The sequence below is a fragment of the Pinus tabuliformis genome, chromosome 7 (genome assembly GCF_031772625.1).
Source record: "Pinus tabuliformis cultivar Carrire ecotype Pingquan chromosome 7, CPIR1, whole genome shotgun sequence".
NCBI classification, from domain to species: domain Eukaryota; kingdom Viridiplantae; phylum Streptophyta; class Pinopsida; order Pinales; family Pinaceae; genus Pinus; species Pinus tabuliformis.
The window spans coordinates 1,534,858,015-1,534,874,525 of record NC_142293.1 but is presented as its reverse complement, the minus strand read 5'-3'; positions in this window follow the sequence as shown (position 1 = coordinate 1,534,874,525).

Sequence of the window (16,511 nt, the reverse complement as noted above, 5' to 3'; positions counted from 1 at the left end):
TCCTACGTGACTCCATCAGGGTACTATCCAAGCCTTCTAGTAGCAAAGAAACACTAAAGATGAAAAATTATACTCTGAAAATCTCAAGCTCGTGAGCCAAACTACCCTTTCGAACTCAAAACATTGTGATTATGTTGAATCTTATGTTGTGTTTAAATGAGAAGGTAAGGGCGGACCATGTCTGCCCATGGGATAAGTGGGAAAACCAAAGTGATATGCATGATGAATCAATACTCCCTAAGGAACCAAGGCCCTGCACAAAAGAAACTAACCAAGAAAAAGAAGTTGGAGTTCAACAAATGTGTCGCCAAGGGTTTTATCCACTGTAACACCCTCCAAAATTTTGGCTCACACTCAAATTTCAGAGCCTTCCTTGGTCTTTCCCTTGATTTTTTCAAACACTCAAGGTCATTCCATGAGCTTTCTTGAAGTTCTTTGGTCCCTTTTGCTTGTTGGATTAATTGTCATATTTTAGCATGTTTATCTGTTGTATAATATTTACAAGCCTTTTTCTGGTGGTTTCAAAGGTTGGTCTTTGTGTATATAATTTTTCCTAACCATGTAAACATCTATCACATCCATACACAAAGTCTTGAGAATTGTCACATAAGTGTTGTCACGGTCGTCCCAAAGTTTATCTTAAGTGACGCACTTATCACATCTTTTCATGATACAATCACACAAAGGGGAATACTTTGTTTTTCATTCTGATGATTTATGGTTTCATTTTGTCAAAGTATGCTAAGTGAGTGATCACAGTTCAAGTTCATCATGAGGCCATCTCCCTTCGCGCACTTAGCCATTTTCAAAAAATCTTCCGACCGGGCAACTTAGCTTCATTGGGCCCTCACTGAGTTATGCACTGTGCATTATCATCCCTTTTGGATGTGACCCTACTTCCTGGAACTGTGCATTATGCAATCACTTTTCTCTAGAACTGTTGTTCTATGCAATCCTAGAGTCCAATAGCCTCCTTTAACCTCCAGAATTATGCAGTTGTGCCTCCAAGTCTACCTGGAACTATGCACATCACACCTTCAACCCTGAAGATTTTCCATTGCTTGTTGGAACTACACAATACAAAGAGAATCCAGCCTCCCTTGGCCTCCCAAACTACACAGATGGTTCCTCTCATGCCCTTCCCAGCTCACTGCCTTCAAAAACTGCGCAGATTTACCCTTCAGGCCTCTCTACTGCCCAGTCTCCCTTGCCTCGTGAAACTGCATAGTCTATCCTACTAGGGCTCCATCTCACAACAACCAAAGCCTACTTGAACTACACAATTTTATCCATCAGTGGGGGGTAAGCAAATTTTCTCCTCAGTGAGGACTGTGGAGAAAATTTCCTTAGTCAAGCTTGAGCTGCGCACTGCATAGTCTTAGTGATCAATATCTTTCCCTGTCTTTTGGAACTACACAATGTACAGTCATTGGGCCCTTTATCCCAATCTGTCACTCATCCCAGGCTCAGTTCATGGATAATAATGCATCATCTTACACTAGGGAGTTTTCAGATTGATGTCATCCCGTCATGAGTGAATTGCAGGAACAGGTACATTATCAAGTCATGGAGAGATGATGAAGAAGGAGAAGGAGGAGGGAAGCATGCCTAAATAATCTCTTTATGTTGAAATTACAAATGGATCTATCAAGTGGAAGAAAAGGGACACAAGTTTGCAACTACCATCAAAGAATTAAGATCATTGAAGACCCCGCATCACCAAGCTATGCAGAGGAGAAGATAAAGCATATCCAAGAATACATCTAACACTCAATAGCAACAGTGACTTGACATTTCCACATCATCAAGCCATTCCATGTCAACATTTTCATGTCAAGTCATGTCATGAGTTGTCATATGCCACATGACTAGTGTGGACTAGGTATATTTTAATCATATGTATTGTAAAGTGGAAGTCCAAAGGACACACATGAATATGAAGAGTCGTGTAAGTTGAAAATTCATAGGAAGTTGAACAGTCATGAGGGTGATCAAAGAGCCACAAGGTGGAAGAATCACCCCCTGGCTATATACACCCTCATTGTATGAGTAAAAGACTTTTCACCTTGGCTCCTACCTCAAGGCATTAGAGAGATCAACTAGTTCTTTGAGGAAAAAGGAGTGGCCCCATTATCCCACTAATGGGGCTAGTGATGTGCATTGTAAACATGTGCCTTGGAAATTTTTCTTAATAACAGAAGCCTTTTAAGGCCAGCGCGTTCTTCATGCATGGACTATGAATGTTTGTAAGACTATTATGTGGACATTTGTATTTCATGTTTTATTTCACATGTACTATGATATTTGTGCTATTTCGGTTATTTTAGTGCTTATCTTGTTGAGAATGTGCTCTAATTTTTGTTATCGTTGTCCCATCCTTGTGGACTATTCCACGAGCTACTAGACAAATCTTTCCTTGTTTGTTGGTTGTAACGACCGTTGCATCCGTTGTGGACTATTCTATTAGATGTTAGATAGGCCCTTCTAGTTTAACACTATCTCTTCCTAGGTGGTACTATTACCTCTCACTTAGAGGCTCACTTTTCTCTCCCCACCTTTGTAGTAGAAGAACCTCGACATAGGTGCACTGCCACACTCACCAGACGCACTTCCATTTCTTTTTGAAGACACCATTGCATCACATTTTCGTGCTGACAGCTAGATCCAAGGAAAATATTTGAGGATTTGGACGCTGGGTCTTTATACTGGATGGGACTCCTACACAAAATGGTGTGAGGTATGATTAGGACTTCATATTAGGGAGATCCCTGAATGTTGGTGGGTCTAGAGCCATCAAGATAATCAAATTGCATTATATATATAGCCTCTTTTATAGTTCAATTTAGCCTTATGTAGACCGACTTGATCATGTAAGGGTTGACTTGGTGTTCAGGTGACAAATGACTTATTTTACTCAATAATAACTATTTTCACGTGATTCAAAAACCCAAGAAGGGTCTCATTAAATGGACAATGGCTCTATTGATTTAATATAAAACCTAGATGTCCTCAATGTAGACTTTGACCTAAAACATAATGATCGAAGCATGAAACACATGCTTTAATAAGTCATCATAATAATAATAATAAATTATTTTTCCTTATTTTGACAAATACACTTCATTATGACTCAAATACAATTATGAAGACCGATCCTAGTTGCTTTCTTCAACACTTGAAAGAAAATTTCAAGCATTCACCCACTAAATCAAAAAATGGGATTTTATGGGAGAGATTCAATGAGTTCACCATTAGGACTGTTCAATACATGTTATACATGAGTAATACATGTAATATTCATCTATATAGTGACATTAATTAATTTTCAACAAATTAGGGTACAATTTTGCATGACCCAGAATCAATAATTATATATATTAGACAGAAAAATAAATATTCCGCAAATTAGGGCACTTATAAGACAACATGAAAGAATTACTTCCATTATGCCAAATATTAGCTCCAAATAATATCCATGATTAAATCCAAATATCAAAATGCATCCAAAGATTCGAGATCATCCACAAGAGAGAAGTGTGCGTTCCTCTATGAGGCCAAAATTTCAAGTGTGACGATGACGAGAGATAAAATGAAATGATCTGTAATATATACATGTACTACTAATGTCTATTTTAACCTGTGAGCTCGTCAAACATTTAAATAATGATCTAATATTAATCAAGGTCACAAGTTGACATTTTAGCCTGTTGTTGAACACACTAGCAGGCCTAGTAAATAGGTTAAAGCTAGTGTGAAAATTTCAACTATTGCAACAATTGGAAATTATTCTTCTAGCTGTAAATTAATTAATAATTTATTTTCTACGTAAAATATTGAATAAATCACACTGTGCAATATTCATAATTAAAAAAACTGTAGAAGATAAACTAGAAACTGAGAAAATTATGGCATGCACACACAAAATATGACAGTTGTTTTTGGACAAAAGTCCCTAGAAAAACCTAATTTTGGAAAACCGGTGCAACAATTGAGGGTTTTTATTATTAAACAACAGTGAGAAATTATGAGTACAATAAATATCGCCAAACTGGAGAATCTATCCAAGAAGAATATTGGCAAAAATTATCTTAGGGGATTTACCCTCACTACGAGCAATCATGGTACTTGACTGCCTCTAAAAATCTATTCATCCAACCAGCTCTACGCGATTCCTATGTCACCCTAGCGTAGTCCCTCAAATTCTCTAGCTGAATCGGCTACTAATCTAGTTGTCTTGCCTACTGCTTACTAGGAAAACACTGCTCTGGTCTTATGGAAAACTTCCCTATCCTCTGTAATTGAAAATGCCTTCCTCTTCAACTGGATCAAATTGCCTTCTTGAGGGTCTACGCTATCACTACACAACCCCTTGGATAAAATATTAGCCTCCTCTTTCTAAATCTCTGAAACTAGAAGAAATTCATCCGGACCCACTATCCCTACCCCTCTCTATCTCTGCTTCCCTTCTCTTGTTCAAAATCTTCTTACAACTGACTTCTACTCTCTAGAAAATCGAACTCTCCAAGGAAATCGATCTCGAGTTTGTGTGTCCATCATCTACCCATCGACCTCCTCTCTCTAGTTATGACTCCAATGACCAGTATGAAAACATAATCGATGGCTAAGACCATTTCTGGATCAATCAGTTTGGGTTTCTAGATGATTCACGCCTTTTTAAATTATTATTGATTAATTAACCCCTTTTCGTAAGTTTAGACTTATGAAATATTTAAAAATAGGACAATAATATAATTGACATTTCTAGGTGGAATTTTGAGAAACAATTTTTGGGTTATGGAGAAATCTTGTGTTTTAACCTATCCACAAAGTTTCAAGACTATAACACCTCTAATGCTACAAAAAATAACACTCCCTCTTAGCGAGGAAGGTTTTATAGTGTTGCACTACTATTACAATTCCCTGTCTTTGTATCACCCTCTGTCATGCTGCTGATGTCTAACCACTATGACTACTAACCATTTCCCACCAACCATTCCACAACTTTGATGCTACATCTGTGTTGCTGCTAACACTACTATGTTGCTACTGTCACACGGAATTTGTCAAGGGTGCGGACACGACTGACCTTCCTAGAAGTCTAAGACGTTCTAATGACAAACAAGACAAAATGGAGTGATCTTTCTCTAAATACACCTTTTACAACATGAAAACTACAAGTGTTTAGGCTTACCTTATTCCAAAACGTTGTTGTTGAAGTCCGTTCTTGACGATCCGGATGAGCTCCTCCTTCAAGTCAATTCCTGCAACCACAAACAATCAAACAATTACCAAGCACTTGCATTTCATATAATAAAACATATATTCAACATGCAGACCAAGGAACACATGAAATAACTCATTAACACAAGCTATTGAGAAAAATAAACCAGTTTGTATTAATAACGAAACAAAGAAACTCTTACAACCTGGCCTTGGTGTTGTGCAAGTTCCTCCCAGGGTCCATCAAGGGTTTTCCTCTACTTTGACAAAGCTCACCCTCTTCCAAGTAGAATCAAGTAAAGACAATCTCTCCTTACAAGGTTCTAAATGGGAGTCCTAATTCCTGCAGCATTTACCCAAAGAAAATGTATAGCTCCAACCTCCCCTCCCTCTGGCTCAATGTCTTTATTTATAGTGTTGTAAAGAGGTTATTCAGGTCCACCATCAATGGGATAATCCCCCTCTTTGGGTGGGATAGCTCCCTTATTGATGGGATAAGTTCCCCCTTAATAGAGATACATGAACCAACTGGAGGCGCATCCAAATCATCAAACCGACCTCTAGAAAGTTCTAGAAGTAACCACAAGTAACTTTTTTAAGATGAAACTCGCGCATTTTGCCTTTTACAGAAGGACGCACCTGTCCCTTAACATACAGAGCGTCCAAGGGCGCACCTTTTGTGAACATGGTCAGCGTCCCCGCAGGTAAGGCTAGAGAGAACCTGCGACCCCAGAGATAAACATATTTTTGACAAGACTTTCTCTCTTCTTTGAGTTTGAGATGGATAACAGAGGCATAAGACTTTGCCTAAGAGGGTAGCATGACTGTTGATTTGAGCCATACTAACTGTAAGTAGTCATGGTGACATTTTTTAGTGTAACAGATTGCCCCCTAAAGTGCGAAGCCTGGAATAGATTTAGGGTTTTGTAATTCTAGGAAGGGTGAAGTGCTTTATCATTTCAAGGATTGTCTTGTGGATGGCCTGGTTGGAACCTGCAATTTTCAACACAAAATACATGGATAAGATTATATCATCACTGAGGTAGGCATTCCCATACTCAGATTCAAAACTTTAACTAATGGACTAACTATTCTGATACAGGAATGATCTTGCAGTACATCATTTTTATAGACTTTTGTAGACACAGTATGGACGCAGCCATCTGTTTATGATTAGTCTACATAGATAATGAATACAAAACTCCTCGCAGCCTGGATGGTAGAAACTAGATCCAGGGTCTTCACTTCTACTTCCCGAATTGGTACGATTCTAGCCATGTGATTAAATGATTCGATGTCGAACATGTTAGAAACCACTTGATTACCAGTCGATGATGCAAACTGTTAACAAGCGTGAGAGAAACCACCAGTAATGTCAATGGTTCTCAAAGTACCAAGTACAACCCGTGAAATGTGAATAGATGTTTTGATGTCGAACACTTCACGGAATCCTTTGATCGAAAGTCAATGATGTAAACTGACGTCAAAGGCGAGAAACCTGCCATTGATGCATGCAGACTTCAAGTTACTGTCGATTCCTAAGTCATCTTTCTAGATAATGTGTCGATGTCGATAGAAAGCGACCCGTTGCAGGCAAGCCCGCAACACGAAATCATTGTTCAAGTTGAAGAAATGTTGCTGTAAGGACTGACTCAGGGATGGTCAAATGGATGACAAGTATTTTGCAGATGAAAGTTTTGCTTGCAGACCTCTTGAACACATAACGACACAACAGATGGCTTGGTGACGAATAACTCAAAGTTAATCCCCGGAACCCGGTTAAAGACTTTCAAAGTGGTTTGGTCAACTGTGAGGTAAAAGATTTCCCAACCCAGGTGAATGAAAAGTGTCGTGTTCAAGAGTGGTAATAAAGTTTCTTCTGAGACAAAAGGTAACAAACAAGTTCATTCTTCTCTCTTTTCCCCCACCATTTCTGGCAAGTACCTCTTTATTTTTAACAAGCTTGAGGAGGATAACATATGCTTGATTATAAGCTCATCCTTCGGACGAGTCCAACCTAGTTTAAATTCGAACCCTAGGAAGGAGTGGTTCGTTCCTGTTTGTAATTGAACAGGTCCTTTACTGTAAAAGTTTAACGAGCCCAGTATAGGAGAAACTCGGCATTTTTCATTTTTAGAGAGTCTGAAAAAACAAAAGGAGACTCCACGTTGAACTTTTTCGTATATTTGTGTCCCTCAAGCCCGAAAAAGTATAAAATAATACCTGGGGGAACCGCTTGATCTTGCAACCAAGGAGTACTTTCATAATAGTGTCGTTGACCTGAAAAGTAAAAAGTGATCAAGGACACGTCGTTTTATTTCCATATCGAGTTTGAAACGACAAAAACCCGGCAATCTTTTCCTGTTTTTACGGTCAGAAAAGAGCTATAAGGGGACCGTCTTTTAATTCCGTTTTAACGAGTGTAAAAGAAACGCTCGGCAATCTTTTCATGTTTTAGGAGTCTGAAAAGGGCTTAAAAGAGAACTCCAAGGTTTCACTTTTTCTTAAGTTTTAACGAGTTCGAAAAAGGGATAAAAATGTACTCATGGTTTTCACTTTTTCGTAAATTTTAATGAGTTCGAAAAAGGGATAAAAATATACTCATATGACCGACTTTCAATTTAATTTACGAGCAGGAAAAGACGGAAAGAACTCGGCATTTTCATTTGTTTTACGAGAATGAAAAATAGCAAAATAATCTCGGGATTTTCATGAGTTTAACGAGTCTTGAAAATAACTGAAATTGACTCGAGATAGGTTTCATTTTTACAAAAGCTTGAAACAGATAAAAACTATGCTTCAAATTAGTTTCATTTTTACACAAGCTTGAAACAGAGAGAAAATTGTGCTTGATGCCCCCTAAGCGTAACTGCTAGAGCGCATGCCCCCCAGCTTCATTTCATTCAACCAACTGGATGAAATGAAGTTTGAGTTACGAGATCATTTGAAAGACTCGACCTAAACTGTAAGAAAATTATGCAAAAACTGAAATAACTAACCTAAATACTTAACATCTATGAGATCTAGTCAATCTCTCGACTCAAGTAGAGGAGGATTTGTTTCATTTTTTAACGAGCTTGACACAGGAAAAGAACTATGCTCGGATTCGGTTTCATGTTTACACAAGCTTGAAATGAAAAACTATGCTTGTTACAAGTTCACATGCCCCCGGCATAATGATGCAAATCAAGGTACATGCCCCCCAAGCTTCATTGCATTCAATTAGGTGGATGGAATGAAGCTTTACTTTCAAAATCTTGGAAAGACTCGTGGGAGTTGTTTCATTTTTTAGTGAGCTTGACACAAGACAAGGAACTATGCTCATAACTACTTTCTACAATCTACCTAACAAAAAACTATACTCTAAAAAACCTTGATTCATTTTTTAATGAGCTTGACACAAGACAAGGAACTATGCTCTAAAATCCTTGTTTCATTTTTTACCGAGCTTGACACAAGACAAAGAACTATGCTCATGACTACTCTCTACAATCTACCTAACAAAAACTTAACTCTAAAAACCTTGATTCATTTTTTAACGAGCTTGACACAAGACAAGGAACTATGCTCTAAAATCCTTGATTCATTTTTTAATGAGCTTGACACAAGACAAGGAACTATGCTCATGACTACTCTCTACAATCTACCTAACAAAAACTTAACTCTAAAAACCTTGATTCATTTTTTAACGAGCTTGACACAAGACAAGGAACTATGCTCTAAAATCCTTGATTCATTTTTTAATGAGCTTGACACAAGACAAGGAACTATGCTCATGACTACTCTCTACAATCTACCTACTTAACCTACCCTTGTTTCATTTTTTATCGAGCTTGACACAAGACAAGGAACTATGCTCAAAAAGTTCGCATGCCCCCAGTATAATGATGCAAAGCGAGGTGCATGCCCCCCAGGCTTCATTGCATTCAACCGGCTGGATGAAATGAAGGTTTACTTTCAATATTTAACTTGAAAAGGGAGTTGTTTCATTTTTAAAGAGGTTGACACAAGAAAAGAACTATCCTCATACCTGATTCATTTTTTAACGAGGTTGACTCAGTAACAGGAACTATCCTCAAACCTGATTCATTTTTTAATGAGGTTGACTCAGTAACAGGAACTGTCCTCATACCTGATTCATTTTTTAACGAGGTTGACTCAGTAACAGGAACTATCCTCAAACCTGATTCATTTTTTAATGAGGTTGACTCAGTAACAGGAACTGTCCTCAAACCTGATTCATTTTTTAATGAGGTTGACTCAGTAACAGGAACTGTCCTCATACCTGATTCATTTTTTAACGAGGTTGACTCAGTAACAGGAACTATCCTCAAACCTGATTCATTTTTTAATGAGGTTGACTCAGTAACAGGAACTGTCCTCAAACCTGATTCATTTTTTAATGAGGTTGACTCAGTAACAGGAACTGTCCTCAAAACCCTACTTTCTACAATCTACCTACATATCCTAAAATCTAGCTGATTCATTTTTTAATGAGGTTGACTCAGTAAAAGAACTGTCCTCATGCTAGCCTATTTCATTTGTTAACGAGGTTGACACAGGAAAAAACTATCCTCGTACACACTGATCATGGATTCCAACTGGAGGAAAGACATGTCAATGGACACACCTTGATCATGGCGTCCAAGAGGTCTTCATCTCAAGGAAGAATACTTCTTGGGAAGGAACACATGTCAAGGGACTCAAAAGGGATAAGAACATTGTGTTCAAGTAATCCCATAGAGTTTTCCATGTCAATTACCGGAGCTAAATCAAAGGAAGATGAGAAAACAGTGAGAGGCTCACTTACATCGGTAACTGAAATCATGGGACCGGTTGCCACATAATTAACCCGTGGCAGGGTAGATACCACTTTAGAATCAGGAACATTTAGGGGTGTCATATTATTGGTAGTTGAAAAAAGACTAGGGAACGAAAGCTGGTCTACAGTCACAATACTGCCATTGTGAGGGAAAGACATCACGCGAAAGAGTGTCGATACGACAGCTTTCATTGCATAAACATAGTCTCGCCCAAGGAGTAAATTGAAATCCAAGGGACCTCGAACTACCATAAGATCAACACAAACAGTTTTACCTTCCAAGGTAATAGAAAACTTAGGAAGGATCCCTAAAGGTTCACTAATTGTTCTGTTAAAAGCTTTCAGATTCTGCGTAATAGGCGCAAGCTGAGGGGAACCCAAAGCTTTCCAAACAGTTGAGGATAAAATACTAACAGAAGCGCCCTCATCTACCTGAGTACGATGTATGTCCCTACCACCAGCCTTGACAATGATTTGGAAAGGGATGGAGGAAGGAAGATGAGGTTCTGTCAGTCTATTACAATCAAAGGAAAAGACCTCAGTACTTGGAGGGGGTTCTGTAGAAACAGGTGAAATGCCCCCCGGCATAGAAGAATCTGATGTAACAAGAAGAACATTAGCGGTATGAAATTTACTCTCAAAAGGGAGAGTGTGATCGACCGAATGTGAAATTGAATCGACCACTTGATCAACTAATGGATCATCAACCTGAGTGACATGAGTTTCACTCTCCAATGGGAGAGGTGATCGACTGTACTTGAATTTAGATCAATCACTCCGTCAGTTGACGGTAGGTTGGGAGAAAGTTTACGGTAACCAGTTGGAAATTCTTGCTGTGGAACAGTAAGGTTTTCCAACAATGTTGAGGCTTCATCCATGTGAGGGCAAATGTGAGTTTGATGACTCCCTTTGCATAACCTACAAGGAAACCTAACTTTACCCTTTTTCCCAGGAACCTGAATATCACTGGTTGATGGATCAATGGAAAGTTGATGAGATTTTTCTAACCATACTTCCAAGACCTTTGGAATACCAGGACAATTGACAAGGAAGTGGTCACCCTTACAAAGCCTGCAAGGGTATTTGGGTTTACGATGCATGTCGGAATTTTCCTCAACAAAACTAACACTTACAGCCATGGTTGGTTGGTTGACTTCTTTCTTATCTTGCTTCTTCTTCTTCTTCTTCTTCCCTTTCTTCTTCTTCTTAGCCTCCTGGTTACTAGCATCAAGGCTTTTACCAGGCGAAGAGGAAGAAATGGAGGAAGAAAAATTAGGCGAAGAAGGTAAAGGGTCAACAGAAGGTTGGTGATGTTGAGATGGTGAACTCTGTTGAGGTGAAGCATCCGGTTGAGATGGAACAATTGGAGTATTTTGGGCCAACGAAGTTGAAAATAACCATATCGGTAAACCTATTGTAAATCCAGGTAATGACAAAGTAGCCATATAAGGAGGACCAACATTTCCAAAGTAAGGAAAAGTACTAGGATTCTCATTAGGAGGGGTTCCTAGGTTGATAAATTCTGGAACATTTGCCATTATATTCAACTTCAGTGAATTTTATTAACAATTTAAAACTAAAATTAACAATTCACAATTCACACTTAACAATTAAAATTCACAATTCACACCTATGGTTTCTAAAAGTAAAAACAAACAAATTAACACGCGCTATCAAATCTAGAAGTCAAACCACACACAAACAGTAAGCTCTCCGGACCGAAAACACTAGTTGGTGATGAAGCCCAACCTCGCAGAATTCAGTACAGAAATGGCGGGTGGAACAGTTACCCCGGCAACCTGCTTAATGAATAGACCGGCACAAGTTCCTCCACTTTAACCGTCTCGAAGTGAAGTGATCCCCCCGGAAAATCCAAGTGAGTATAACCGACGTCTGCTCCAGGTACAGTGGGACCTTCCCTCCACCGTCACCTCAGTAGAACCCTAGAGATTATGGTCACTAAGGTCACCAACAGTAACAAATACACCTGGGGGAACAGTCTAAACTCCGACAGCACGCAAGGGCAGAGTAGCAAGCTCAATCCCCTTATCGGCTCCTTGACAACAATCCAAGGTTTACCGATAAGTGACCCCTGGCTCCTCGACAATGGTTAATCCGAGGTTTACCGTTTGTAATACGTACTGTCTGGCGTCGTTCCCAACGAGGGGGGAATGATCCCCTCACTGGTTCGGACACGAGCTCGTGCTTCTCCTTTAAGAGGAGCTTTCCCAGAGTGCAATTGAAACAATTGGATTTATTCTACTCAAGATAAACTATCTGTTTGGTTTTGTAGTCTTGGAGAGTTAAGTACTTACCTACTCCAAGACCCTAGCCTAAGCTATGTTGGTGTTTCAGAGCCCTAGAAATGTAAAAATTACTAGATGAATTTTAATTAAGCGCTGTGTTATTAAGGCTGTTATTACTCAAATGGGTAAATGGAGATGAAACCAATGGTGTTATGACCCGACTCAACTGAATGCAATCGAATATGATAATGCAATCCTTTCAATTCGATGAATCCTAACTAGAGTAAGGAGAGAGTTTCCATTCACTTCCAACAATGCAAAAAATTGATCATTAAGAGAAAATTTAACAAATTCTCTAATGCACTAATTTCATCAAGAAAAACTAATGCAAATCAATTCCAAACCAATTTTTATTTTTATTTTTGTGTAAATTCAAATCAAAGAAAGCTGATCTAAATCTACGATCGATTTTTCAGAATGTAAACTATGCAATTGTAATCTATGCACAATTCACATGAAAAGTATGCAAATGTAATCTATGCACATTTTTCATTCATATTCTGAAACTGAGAACTCTAATTATGCAAATGTGATCTATGCAAGAGAATTCTCAAACACAAGATGATTCTAATGTAATCTAAGAACCAATCAAGTGCAAGTCGAGAAAATTGGGTGAGAGTTCCAAAGATCAAAACATAAAAACACTCAAAGGCGATTAACACTCATACACAATTTAGCCCCCCCCGGAAAGGCGATTAAGATGCAAAATTGTGAAAAGACTGAGAGAAACCTCCAAGTAATGACCAAAGGAAATCAAATTAAGAATTTCTCAAAAAAGAGACTCAAAACACCCAATTGATGAAAGCTAAAAGCAGGAATGCTAATGAAACAAGTTCAGGTGAAAATTTTTGACAGGGTACTAAAGGATCTGGGCAGAAAACACTAAGAAAAACCAAAATCTAAAAGCAATTAAAGCAAAAATGGAGTTTTCCTAAATTTTTACAGGAAGACGCAGGCAACCCGTTAGAACAGGCGCGGGCCCGCTCTGTGCAAACGGCAACAGCGCGTCCAAAGACGCACTGTGCAGTACTCAGAGGGTGCGTCCTTCTGGAAAAGTTAAGAAAAACCAAATCTAACTAAATGTAAAGCTAAGCCACCCAAATACTAATTCTCACAGTCAAAAACCAGAAAATAAAAATGATTTTCTCAGAGCAAAGTTCACACAAAGGAAAAGACTTTCACATTAATGGATTTCCCCAGTGGAGTCGCCAATTTGTCACACGGAATTTGTCAAGGGTGCGGACACGACTGACCTTCCTAGAAGTCTAAGACGTTCTAATGACAAACAAGACAAAATGGAGTGATCTTTCTCTAAATACACCTTTTACAACATGAAAACTACAAGTGTTTAGGCTTACCTTATTCCAAAACGCTGTTGTTGAAGTCCGTTCTTGACGATCCGGATGAGCTCCTCCTTCAAGTCAATTCCTGCAACCACAAACAATCAAACAATTACCAAGCACTTGCATTTCATATAATAAAACATATATTCAACATGCAGACCAAGGAACACATGAAATAACTCATTAACACAAGCTATTGAGAAAAATAAACCAGTTTGTATTAATAACGAAACAAAGAAACTCTTACAACCTGGCCTTGGTGTTGTGCAAGTTCCTCCCAGGGTCCATCAAGGGTTTTCCTCTACTTTGACAAAGCTCACCCTCTTCCAAGTAGAATCAAGTAAAGACAATCTCTCCTTACAAGGTTCTAAATGGGAGTCCTAATTCCTGCAGCATTTACCCAAAGAAAATGTATAGCTCCAACCTCCCCTCCCTCTGGCTCAATGTCTTTATTTATAGTGCTGTAAAGAGGTTATTCAGGTCCACCATCAATGGGATAATCCCCCTCTTTGGGTGGGATAGCTCCCTTATTGATGGGATAAGTTCCCCCTTAATAGAGATACATGAACCAACTGGAGGCGCATCCAAATCATCAAACCGACCTCTAGAAAGTTCTAGAAGTAACCACAAGTAACTTTTTTAAGATGAAACTCGCGCATTTTGCCTTTTACAGAAGGACGCACCTGTCCCTTAACATACAGAGCGTCCAAGGACGCACCTTTTGTTTACATGGTCAGCGTCTCCGCAGGTAAGGCTAGAGAGAACCTGCGACCCCAGAGATAAACATATTTTTGACAAGACTTTCTCTCTTCTTTGAGTTTGAGATGGATAACAGAGGCATAAGACTTTGCCTAAGAGGGTAGCATGACTGTTGATTTGAGCCATACTAACTGTAAGTAGTCATGGTGACATTTTTTAGTGTAACAGCTACCAACTCTGCATCTACATTGCATCTCTTTCCCAACTATTGTTGTTGTTATTACAACTCAGAAACATCTAAAATACTGAATCAAGTGTGCTTATGTTTCATTTGTCTCCTAAGTATTTGACTGCTATTAATATCTCTACTATCCACTGAAGAATCTGTATTTCTTCTAACTCTACATTGAGCCACCTACTTTGTTGTTAACACTGCACTACGCTCCTTATAACCTGACTACAACTAGTCTGCAACTTTCACTTAGAAATATGACTGCAACAACTAACACTGATCCATCCTGCCACTAAATACTATGGGCCATTGTATCAAGGTAATAATCCATGACGAAGAAACCTCAATGGACCATGTTGTCATACAAACTATAGAGGAAAGATGAGACAACACTCAAGGAAAGAATTGTCACTCCGATCCCCACCCTCTCCATTCTAGTTGTCTCCCTACATCAAGCTATCGGTGGTCGTCCCTATGAAATGTGAAGGTGAGAGACGTGTTGGAAACCAACAATTTTGAGAGACACAACTGAATGTCCTAGCCACTTGGTTGAATTATCAATTTAGGGATTAGATTACATTATCCTCAAAGACCAGTGCCTTAAATTGAGTCAATTATTTTCTTTAGATTGTTTACCAAGTCACTAGATAAATAGTTGTTTCTTGAGTATTCTGCACAATCCTATATGAAATTCAAATCTTGTGATCTATGTGAGATACACAATCTCGGTTAATTTTAGATTATATTCCAATTCTAAGTATGTCCTATCCCTTAAATATTTTGATGCTAGTCTCTAGAGTAGGTTCTGAGAGAGAAACCAGGGGGAAGCAAGTTGAGGCTTGGATAACGATATCTCCCTTGGGATTCTAACCACCAAATGACTCAAGCACTACAAAGACTATGGCTCTGACGACTACAAGGTCACTATCTTAACCATTAAATAGTTTCAAGGCTCCTCAAGATATATAAGAAAGCTGGGCTTGTCTCTCTATCGACCAAGCTTATGCTTCAAAGTAAATTTTATTAATGTAAGAAGCTAATCCTAGTATGAAAGTGCAAGATATGGAATGGGTTATCTTAAGGTGATATCACTTAATTACTTAAGTATTCAATTACAATGATATTTTAATTATGAGTAATGAAACACTTGAATACTAGACAATCTCAACCACAAGAGAAAAAGTTCTCAAACTTAATGGTTTCGGAAAATGTGAAAAGTAATACCAATAGATAACTGTTGAAAATACAAGTATAATGCGAGTTTGATACAATTAGAAACTTCAAGATAATATCAATAACTTATCAATATGTCAATTAGGCACACAACCATCATATCAAAGGAAGACTGAAAAATGTTCCTTACCTTGAACAAATAGAAATATTACTAAGCTAGGGATATATTAATCGTGTCTATGGAAACAATAGTTGTAGTTTGAGGAAACAACAAGTGTGACTAAGGAAACAACAATTATGACTAAGTAAACCACAACTGTGACTAAGGAAACAACAACAGTGACTAAGGAAACAACAACTGTGACTAAGGAAACAACAAATGTGATTAAGGAAACAACGACTATGACTAAGGAAACTGCGACTGTGATTAAGATAACAATGGTTGTGGTAAATGAAAAAATAGCTGTGATTAAGGAAAATTAGTCTTGAGTAAGGAAACAACAGCTGTTATTAAGGAAACAATGTCTATGATTAAGAAAACAACAACTATTATTAAGGAAACATCGGTTGTGATTAAGGAAACAAAAATTCCTAAATAAAAAATGATTGTCATTAAAACATCAATGATTTTTACCAAAATAATAAAAACATACTTATCATAAGAAAAATAAAATTATTTACATTATATACAAAATGAAAAATATTTCGAAAGAAAT